Source organism: Amphiprion ocellaris, chromosome 2 (genome assembly GCF_022539595.1).
Source record: "Amphiprion ocellaris isolate individual 3 ecotype Okinawa chromosome 2, ASM2253959v1, whole genome shotgun sequence".
NCBI classification, from domain to species: domain Eukaryota; kingdom Metazoa; phylum Chordata; class Actinopteri; family Pomacentridae; genus Amphiprion; species Amphiprion ocellaris.
In genome coordinates this window covers 34,937,928-34,949,171 of record NC_072767.1, presented here as the reverse complement: position 1 = coordinate 34,949,171, position 11,244 = coordinate 34,937,928, and the positions used below count along the sequence as shown (strand labels likewise).

Below are 11,244 nucleotides of genomic sequence, written 5' to 3'. Positions count from 1 at the left end.
TGTTGAGTGTTTTGTTGATGTTGGTTTCTAAATGTTTTTTGACACTCGGCCCCAAAGATTAAAACCTTTTATGGCTCACAAGCTGCAACAATTCACACATTATCAACTATCTTTCTGACTAAACTAAGATAAAAAGTGAAAAACTGCCTGATTCCTGCATCATGAATGTAAATCTTTTTGGTTTTTATGACAGTAAACTGAATATATTTGGGTTTGACATTTTATAAACCAAAACAAGAAATGAATTACTGGAGAAAACAATCAACAGATTAATGGACAAAGAAAATGTGTTTTCCAACATATATGGCTGAATTAGTCCAACATTACAAAATACATACAATGTTAATTCAATTTTATTTATATAATGCCAATTACAGGTCAAATTGTCTCAAGATGCTTTATTTTTATATTTTTTTGTCACATTTAAAATATGACAAAGTAAGAAATTTCAACCTCTTGACTAATCCAATTTATTATTTGGTTTTTAAGAGACTAATCGACAATTGAAATAACTTTCTCCACTAAAACTAAGAAACATGAGGTCAAATAGAAGGAACAGTTTTAAATACTGCAGTCCATTGACGACAAGAATAAAGTTTGTCAACAAAAAATACATCTGCTGGTGGATTCCATTAAAGTCCTAATGAATGATAATAAAGTGTGATACTAAAGGTTTGTGGTGCTAAAAATGTCAAAGTAAAGATATCAAGTTGAACATCTGGATGAAGGTTGATAAAAGTTGACCTCCCTTCATTTCTCTGGAGCCGACTCCATGGATTTTATGGATGGTGGTTAAAGACCTGCTCTTCTAGTGGTCTTACTTCGAGTCGCTGTAAAAAGTCACTCCATACTGGCCGACTTCAACACCTCTTCATGACAACTTGTTCTGCCTCCGACCTCGTGGAAACTCAAGAAACTCGGAAAAACCAGTCGAGACTCGAAGAACTCGTGGCGACTCGAAGAACTCGTCGGGCGGGGGAAGGTGTGGTGGGTGGTAGGGGGAGGTGGGGGAGTAGAGGGGGGAGGCCGCCACCTACCTCCCCGCCTACTCTCCGCCCTGACTCCACCCAGACTCCGCCTTGGCTCCACCCATGTGGTCACTTCAGGAACTACGATGCCAAAGGGACGACGAAATCATTTCTTTTTATCTGATCTGTAGCTCAGTGAGTTAAGGATTTGCCTATGGAGCTGCAGGTCGCTGGTTCAAGACCAGACACTTCTTAAACTTTTTGAAAATCCTGACAAAGACAAAGAAAGAAAACTGCCGGTGGCGGGTCTTGAACCTGCGACCCTCCGCTTGGTAGTCAGTCTTCTTTTCCCCTGAGCTATTCGCTCAGATACTAATTCTTCTTTTTTTTGCGCATTTATCATCTATTTTTTGTCGTTTTCGAATTTTTTTCAAACTCGAGTCTCAGCTCGACTGTTTTTCTCAGGAGGTTGGACTTCAGCCTTTGTGCTGGAGGGTGGAACCCTCAGTTCCAAGACTTTCCAAAGCCTCCACACCTCCCGAGTCCTCAGGACCTGAGCTTTCACACAGTCTGAGGGCTGAAATTTTCTAAGTCCCACAGTAGTTCTCTGTTGGATTGAACTTTCACACAGTCCAAGGACTGATATCTTTGAAGTTCCTGAGTAGTTCTCTGTTAGTTTGAACCTTCAGACAGTCTGAGGACTGAAATCCGAAAAGTTCTTGAGTACTTCTCTGTTAGTTTGAACCTTTCGACAGTCTGAGGGCTGAAATTTTGAAAGTTTCTCAGTAGTTCTCTGTTAGTTTGAACCTTTCGACAGTCTGAGGACTGAAAACCTAAAGGTTCTTGAGTACTTCTCTGTTAGTTTGAACCTTCAGACAGTCTGAGGACTGAAATCTTCAAAGTTTCTCAGTACTTCTCTGTTAGTTTGAACTTTCTGGTTAACAGAAGCCTTAAAACTTGTGACCATGAGTCTTGATTTCACATTTAGACCATTGATCTGAGTTCTTCTCAGACCTTCACCTGTGGGTTTTTTAGAAATCCTCAACAAACTTTGATTCTCTTCACTGAACAGTAAAGTTTATGGAGATCAGAAGGTAACATTAGTTTGATCCATGCCTTCAATTACTAGTACACTTTATCCGGAAAGCAGTTTTCTGAAATGAGTTCTTAATAAATCTGTCCACAATCAAACCAAGAACATAGAAAGAGGAAATGTTTGAAGAAACAACTTGATGTTTTGATTTCAGACTAGAAAACGCTTTAAGACCTTATCTGTTTTTGCTCTTTGATCATTTTATTGTCTCTTCTGTTTAATTTGATCTTCTAAAGTTTAACTGGTGTCTTTTCAAATGTTTTGTCTTTAGTTTGATTCTTCTTAAATGTTTAGTTTTGCTCTTTTCACACCTCTTTGTTAAGGTTTTTCTTTTTAAATGTTTCACCACCTTTTAATGTTTAATTTTCTTTTTAAATGCTTTTTATTTTCTGTTTAATGCCTATTTAAAGTTTTATTGTCTTTAAGATTCAATTTTCTAATTAAACATTAAATTTTTTAATTAAATGTTTTGTCTTTTTAAAGGTTTAATAATCTGATTAAATGTTTTGTATTTTTTTAAATGTTTAATTATCTAAAATATTTAATCTTTAATGTTAAATATTTTTGTTTAAAAAATTGTTTAATTTCATAATTACATTTTGTATTTTCTTTTTAATTGTCTAATTAAATATTTTGTCTGTTTAATATCATTTAATTGTATTCAATGTTTAATTTTCTTTTAAAAAGTTTTATTGTATTAAAAGTTTTTTCCTTTAATTGTTTTTTTTAATGTAGTTTATGTCTTTAATCTTTATTTCTGTCAAGATTTTAACCCCAACCTTAAAAATTGAACAAACCTTTAAATCACAATGAAAATACTTCTGTTGTCACAATCATGACTTAGTCAATTATTCAGTTTATCAATTCAACTTTATTTGTTTAGCACCTTTCACACAGATGACAAAACTAAACAAGCAACGAGAAAAAACTATGCTAAAACTATGATTAAAACTCAAAAACATATTTGAAAAAAAAAATTAACATGTTCATAAAATACGTTGTGTCCAGGGGATGGAGGGAGTTTATTGAAGTCTTCTTGGGCTCACATGGGAAATCATTTAAAATATAAACTTGATATTCAGTCTAAGGAAACTGCAGAGCGACAGAAGAACCAACAATATCTCCTCTTTTCTCTTTTAATGAGTCAACTCTTCTTGTGCTTTCAGACCAAAGAACTACAGACTCTTCACAACCTGCTCAAACTCTTTGTACAGGACCTCACCACACGGGTCAAGAAGGTTTCCGTCTCATTTCTACTCTGAAGCTCACCTTCTCCTGCTCAAACTGCTGACAAATGTTTCTGCTGCTCTAAAGTCTGGTCTCCAGAACTTCCTATAAACTCTCAAAGTCTCTTCTGCTGCAGGTTGCTTTGTAGAACTGTTCCAGAAAACCTCACTAAACCACACGGAGGGGCCTCAAGATAGTCGTCCAAATGAAACCGTATAAAAACCAAACTAGCACAACCCAAATGCTAAAGTCTCCTGCAGCCTACCAGAGAACCTCTGAGAACAGAGAATCAGGACAGGAACTCTTACCTTCTGGACAACCAACGCTGTTTCTCAAACAAGAATACAGAATGTGTCTGACCAAAAACCTCTAAAGACTCACTACAGCCAAGATGAAGACACAACTCACCTGCACCAAATCTACTAATCAATGCACACAGTAGCACCATGTGCTAACTGTGGCTAAAGAACCACATTTACCAAGACAGCTATCCAGTACAAAGCCCTAAAACACACCAAGAAACACATTAAAGCCTGTTTTACTGCTGGAAGCTGCAAGCCAACGCCTAAAGAACGAACTAAAGCAATGGAGCCAAACCCGTTTCAGTGGTGAAGAGAAACAGAGGAAATGTTTGGCTGCAGCCACATAAAGCAGGAAGACACTGAGCTGCTCAGGTGTTCCTGATAACACCAAGCAGCCACCTGGACAGCCAATAGGAACACAGCTTACTGGAAGTCCAGAGGGCTGGCTTAGTGAAGGAAATTTAGTTTAAAGTTGAAGTAGAAAGTTAACAAAGAAATTTGAAAACCACCTTCTGATCCCTGAAATCTCTGAGTTTTCACACAAAGAACGCCTGAACATGTCAAACTGGTTCCATAGTAGAACCATCATTGTAAAAACGTCATAGCATGGTGTGTTGCTAACCCTGGCAAACTTATTTTCAACAGTTTTTTTAGTGGAAGTCACAAATAAAGGAGCTCTTGGTTTTTCCTGGCGTTACTGAGTCCAAAGCTGCTGTTTCAACACAGAACATTCACATGCATCCACAAACCTCTCAGCACTCAAACACCCACAGACAGGAGGCCGGCTGGACCGAGGCTCGGCGGCGTCCTCAGACCCACGAGTCGGGGAGTCGCTGAACTTGTTGGTCCGGTTTGAAGGCCTCCGTGTGGTCCAGTAGAAGTCCACGTAGTCGGTGTTGGCTTTGAACCACAGCGACTGGCCTCCATCAGGTGGACCGGCTCGTCCTCGTAGGACTCCTCCTGTAGCCTTGAGGGAACCACAGGAACATTCAGTAGCTGTTGGAGTTCTTCCTGTCAGGCTCGTGGTAGAACGGCTCTGAAGAATCTTGTACTTGTCTTATCTGGAACAATCTAACAGCCTAAACTGTTAACAGCGGTGTAAAGAAGCAAACACACAGGCATAGATTAGGACTCAAACTAGATTTATTTTAGAAAACAAATCAGCTTAGAGGCATTTGTTCACACATGTGGCTGAATAGGAGGCCGTCCAATCAGATTCGAGGTCTTCACTCTGTAGGTTGTTTGTTGGTGAGACTCTTGGACCTCCATCAGCTGATGTGGATGTTTGATGGTCTTCCTTCTCTAGTGCCAGATGATTCATCCATGATATTCAGCAGCTACAGACTGAAAATGAAGCTCATGCTGCTGTTATTGAATCTCCTGTTCCCAGATCAAATGTTCAGAGCTCACCTTGAATGCAGCCGTCTGCTGTATGATAGTTTTTTCTCATTGTAGTCTTCAATAAAGTCTTTTTCCTCATGTCAGGATGTGGTGAGACTCTTTCTCAGTCGCTGCAGACGTCCCTCATTGTGCATCTCCAGAGAAGAAACAGAAAAACTGGTCACTGCTTCAGCATCACAAACGCTCTCCAGCATTGAGAGTGTTTTAGGAATTCATTCATTGTGTTGTGAACCTTGAAGGAGCAGAAACTTTACAGCTGCCAAAGATATGAGCTCCAATTCTGGATGTTTTAGGAAATGAAATTCATCAAATGAACCCTTGATTTTTGCTGATAACTCTCATTAAATTACTGAAGAAATCTAACATAAAAACCTGTAAACTCTCAGGCAGCTTTTGTTAAAGTTTGTCTATAATTCTATCATCATGTTCTGGAACCAGGACTCTGCAGAAGTTCCTTCAATCAGATACTTGTGTGTTTCTATTTAAGGCCTCAGGTTTGAACGTACAGCAGAGGATTAGAAAGGAGTGATTTAATATTTAAATCAGTCCAGTAAATGTTTGGAGTAAAAATTATAAAAATTTTGATTTAGATAGATTTGTGTCAAATAATATTGTAGTCACTTCAATATATCCAAATGAGTTCAGTGTATTTACATTTTATAGAATATTTGATTTCTTAATCTCAACACTGTAGGGTCTGACCCTAAATATTATAATAATGATGCAAATTTAAATAATAAATAATATTGTAGTGCAGAGTCATAAACTTTAATCAGCTAAACTTACATAATAAATATCACTGTACAATCTTAACCTGAACATTCATATTATTGAGGTAAATTTACATAAATCATGATATTCTAGAGTCTTAACTGGAATATTTCTAACATTAATATTTTTGTATTGTGCTGATAAACAATAACCCAACTTTCAGATAATATTTATTGTCTGTGATTGTGAGACTAAATTCCTCCACATTCTGGAACTTTACCTGCAGCACTTGTAGGAATAAATAAAAATAAAATCTGTTCATTTCCACATTATGCACATTTATTTATTCTTAATATCTCAGACTGAATGGTAGCTGGCAGTAAAAACAAACTCATCTGCTGGACTGCATTTCCCAAAATGGAAACATGGACTGAATTTAAGACTCATGTATCCATGGCAACGCTAAAGTTCCTGCTTCTTACCAAAGATCACAACACAGGTAAAGATTTTAATGTAAAACTTCAGAGATGACTGCTGACCATAAGTATTCTGATCAATACTTCATGATCAATATCAGGACAGATGTTACAACTCCAGCTGTTGCATTAGACTGCAGTTATTCACAGAGAAATTAAAACACCACATTCCTCATAAAAACTAGATGAACTTTTATTAAATAAAGTGTTGGTGAATAAACAGTGTAAAAAGTGCAAAGCAGCTCCATTAAATCAGGAGATGTGAGACTTCCACAGCATGGATCACCATCTGCTGTGTTGATTCATAGCTGAATGTCAGAATGAACTGAGCTAGAAAAGCTGCTTTGAGCTGCAACATTACGGTCTGACAATCCAACACCATCACAGTTTTCATCTGGTTGTTTTGCTCCATGCTGTGAAGTTCAGTTTTTACCTGAATCAATACAGAGATTCTATTTCCAACCAAGACTGGAATAAAAATTAGAATGTTATGAGGTTATTAATGCAACTAAATCCTTTCAGATGGAAGGATTTACTTCTAAGTTCTAATTCCAGTTTCAGTTGGAGCACATTGCATTCACAAAGAAAAACAGCGATACCTTCATAGCAACATTTAATAAACCTAAAGCTTCCCTGTTGGCACATTGGTGGAGTTTGTTACTGAGCATCTGAACCTTAAATCCAGTGAGACGACCATCTTCAGTCGAGGCCAGTCAGAGAACTTCAAGACCTTCCATCAGCTGGACCAGATGTGGCATCATCTCCCTCTGAACATCTGGATGACAGGAGAAAAGACAGAAATCAAACACAGATCACAGAAATACAATTTATTCACCTTCATCATTTTATAAAAGTAGCATGAACTTTATTAAAACTTGACAACATCAGTAATGAAAGTAAATGTTTTTATCTCGTGTTGAAGCTAAATTTAAAGTCAATTTTAATGACAGTTTATCCTGAGAGGAGTGAGAATGGAGCTTTTCTTTCCTTTTTAGAATATTCCCTCAAAACATTCTGTTTATTGGCTTTAGAAGCATTTTTCTTTACTTATTTATTTTTAGATACCTCAGACTGATGCACTTTGCTGGTTTGCAGATAATTTCATGTGCAATGACAGTAAAGATCTTCTATTATAACATATTTTGCTAAATCAAGAACTGCAGACCTTCTCAACCATCTCAGTCTGCAAAATTCCAACTACAACAAAGAATTATCTGATGTAGTTATTATAAATCTTTACTGAACCAGCCCTGGAATTAATAAAAATCTGTATATGGATATGATTTTCTCTGATGGGACCACTAAAACTGCATACAATAAAGTAAATCTCTTCTGCACTGCACACATACTACACTTTTGTATAACTCTGGATGTTCAGAGGTAAAGGCAGACAGATCCACCGATCAGCCACAACATTCTGACCACTGACAGCTGAAGAGAACAACATCCATCATCTTGTTCTAATGTAACGTTCTGCTGGGAAACCTTGACGTTCATGTGGATGTTTGACATGTACCACCACCTAAACACTGCAGGACAAACAACCCCCTAGTCTCCATGGCAACAGCAGTCCTTGATGCCAGCTGCCACCCTCAGCAGGACAAATTAAAACTGTTCAGGAGTGGTCTGAGGAACACGACAGAGCTAAGCTGTTCACCTGGGTTCCACACTCCCCACATCCAGATCTGATTGAGCATCTGTGGGATGGTCCAGGATCAGCCTGGTCTAGGTAGGACCCACCCTGCAACCCACAGGATCCACAGGATCCACAGGACATCCCCAGAGGTTCTGATGAACCACTGGGTCAGAGGAGTTTTAGCAGCATAAAGGGACCAACACAGTATTAGTCAGGTGGTCAGAATGTTATACTGTTATAATGTCATGCTGATTATATGATCAGTAAATGTTACCATCAATTATAACGTCCACATTGATCAGGGAAAAAAAAACCCAAACTATCAGTTCATTTAGAAACTGTGGGGTTAAACCTAAAAACACAGACCTCAACAGTAGTTTGTTTCAAAGCAGAACACCAGCCAGTTTTCACTAAAGAAGCTTTCAGAGCAACAATTAAATGATAGTTTTGTTCTCATTAAGTTCAGAGTCAGCCAAAATAATATATAGACACATCAGGAAAAGAAAAACTTTTATCAATATTTCATTTGTATAAGTACTTCTATACATATAGATACCTCTTTCAAAGTTTGATCAAATCACGATAACTCTGTGTCCTGTTGTACGATGTTTTCCCAACAGATGGCGCTACCCTCATGAATGGAGCATCAACAAGTGACGTCTACAACACAACAGAAATGTCTGGAAGCCAGTGGCCACCACTTTGAGCACCTCTTGTAATTGTAGAGGCCAAAGTTAACTTTTATTAATCTCGTGTTGTCTGAATAAATTTGGTATTGAAATATTTATGCAAGTTTTTCTTTTCCTGATGTGTGTAAACATTATTTTGGCTGACTCTGTATAATGGGTTTCTGACAGGTCACCAGTCAACATCTTTTTATAATAATGACAAACATACCTGCATTCTACAGGAGTGATTTTCCTCATGTGCAGGTAAAGATGTGTGAGGAGCTTAGAGATGACAGGAGCAGGAGTCATCCTCACTAATTCAGCTTCCACCTAGAAACAGAAAGACCACAAACAAACACACTGATATACTCTCAAACGTTTAACCTCACAGTCTCAAAGTATCTGTTTAGGAAGTGTTGTTTCTAAATTCTGCTGAAAGCATTGACAGACATTCTCTTACAAGGTTGTGTAAAAAGCAGCCTGTCCTCTGAGCTACTGAGAAATCTTCCTGAACAAAGTTTCTACGTGTAAATCGGCTCAACAAAAACTAAAGCCTCAGTCAGAAATAACAGGTATCGCAAATTATAAACAACTTTCTTTGTTAACTCAGACTTTCTGCTTCAACCTCACATAAAAAGGGGAGTTTAACGTGTCAGGTGACTGAAAGTGAACGGCTTGTGCAGTTTTAGATCCAAAAGTAGGATGTTTCAACTCATGTTTTACTACAAATACATGCAATAATAAATAAATACAATGGTTGGTTGTTAGTTTGTTCACCATTAATGTCACTTTATATACTGGATTGAACTTGAGCAGTGGAAGAGAGAAGGAATTTAAAGAAATTATGGAGATTCAGAGAGGTAATGTTGCACAATGTTAAGTTACGCGCAGTTTAATTCAAACCAGCTGAATGTTAAACTTGAATGAATGAATGGTTTTATTTCGGTTACAAAATTATAGTACAAAAACTTTATTTTATGCGTTCAAAAAATATATTATACATTCTTGCAAGAATTCCGCCCCCCCCCCCGAAAAAAGAAAGAGGATCAAAAAGAAAGGAAAAAAGACAAAAAACAAGAAAAACAAAAACACAAAATAATCTAAGAAAAAATATACATATATATTCAATAACATATATTCACATATCTATACATGTACACATACATACATACATACACACACACACACATATATATACATATATACATATATACATATATATATATATATATATATATATATATATATATATATATATATATATATACATACATATACACACACACATATTCTTCCCTTTCCCACCGCCTTCTACTCCCCCCCACCCCTTTTCTTTTTACGAGTTCTGTAACCGAAACAAGGAATAGGCAGAAGCCAAGGCTTATTTTGCCTATCCTGTACAATCCATAGAATCCCTCAGCATATAAGTAATACATGAAATAAAAGACAAAAAGAAAAAAACAAAACAAGACTTTACTCTAAATTGTTCTTCTTATCATTTCACGTCAGTCATTTTACATTGTAATCCTGGATTATTTTGCCTTTCAGTGCTTTTTTGAAACTCACCAAAGATCTACACAGTTTCAACTCATCACTAAGTCCATTCCATAAATTACTTCAGAGCAGCTCAACGGGTTTCAGTAAACCTTAAAGTAAAATAACTTTTTAAAAGCTTAAATACACAGCAGAGAAATACAGGTTGACAAGTTCATTCTAATGATGAGCCACCTGTGTTAATTAGCCCGCTAGCTAACTTAGCCGCTTAGCTAGCTAACTTAGCCGCTTAGCTAGCTAACGCGTCCGGACCAACTGCTCAAACACGACAAAACACAACTCTTCACAAGTCGCTGACTTAACGTACAACAAAACAACGCTACTGGTTAGAAGTATTTATCTTCTTACCGTGTTTTACTCCAAAAACAAGGTCAACAGCAGCCACAGACAGTGATGGTCCTCTGCTACCCGAGGTTTCGACACATGCGCTGTAGCTCATGAAGCAAACGTATCGAGCCACTGTGTCGAGGCGTGGTTTGGTCACGTGACTCTTGACGTTGAATCACTTCAGTGACGTTTAGAAGCACTCAACTGCTTCGAATCACCCGATTGGTTCGGTTTGTTATGTGAATCACTCAGCAGGATCGAGAGTGTTCCGGGATAGGAGATCCCTATTTAGTGTCGTTCATTTGAATTGTTTTTCGCAGAGTAGGTTGTTTTTTTTGCTGTTGTTGCCATGATTTGCTTTGAGAGATAGTAGTATGTCAGCTTTCGTATTTCGTAGAGAATATATATATATATATATATATATATATATATATATATATATATATATATATATATATATATATATATATATATATATATATATATATATATATTCTCTACGAAATACGAAAGCTGACATACTACTATCTATCTATCTATCTATCTATCTATCTATATATATATATATATATATATATATATATATATATATATATATATATATATATATATATGTGTGTGTGTGTGTGAGTGTGTATATATATATTCCCAACTCAACCCCCATGACACAACACCTGGCACAGAACCTTGTCAGGTGCTTAGCTGACAGACTACAAACCAAAGAAAAAAACAGTTCACTGGCTGTTGCTACACTTGTGGCTCTGCAGTTCAAAACTTTTGGATTCACCAATCAGAGTGGCAGCCAGTGTGAAAGAACGTTTAATAACAGAATGCACAACAATTAACATAAAGAATGCCAAGCAGCAGTCATCTACATCACA

The 11,244-nt window shown here is 37.0% G+C and overlaps 1 long non-coding RNA gene across 1 annotated transcript; it reads right to left on the bottom strand.

The window, feature by feature from the left end:
* Window positions 1–3,881: 3,881 nt before the first annotated feature.
* Window positions 3,882–10,536, bottom strand: LOC129349833 (uncharacterized). Its single transcript, XR_008602986.1, has 4 exons — window positions 10,385–10,536; window positions 8,712–8,812; window positions 5,001–6,953; window positions 3,882–4,557 (listed from the first exon to the last, which is right to left on the bottom strand). It is a non-coding gene; the product is annotated as an uncharacterized LOC129349833 (long non-coding RNA).
* Window positions 10,537–11,244: the final 708 nt, after the last annotated feature.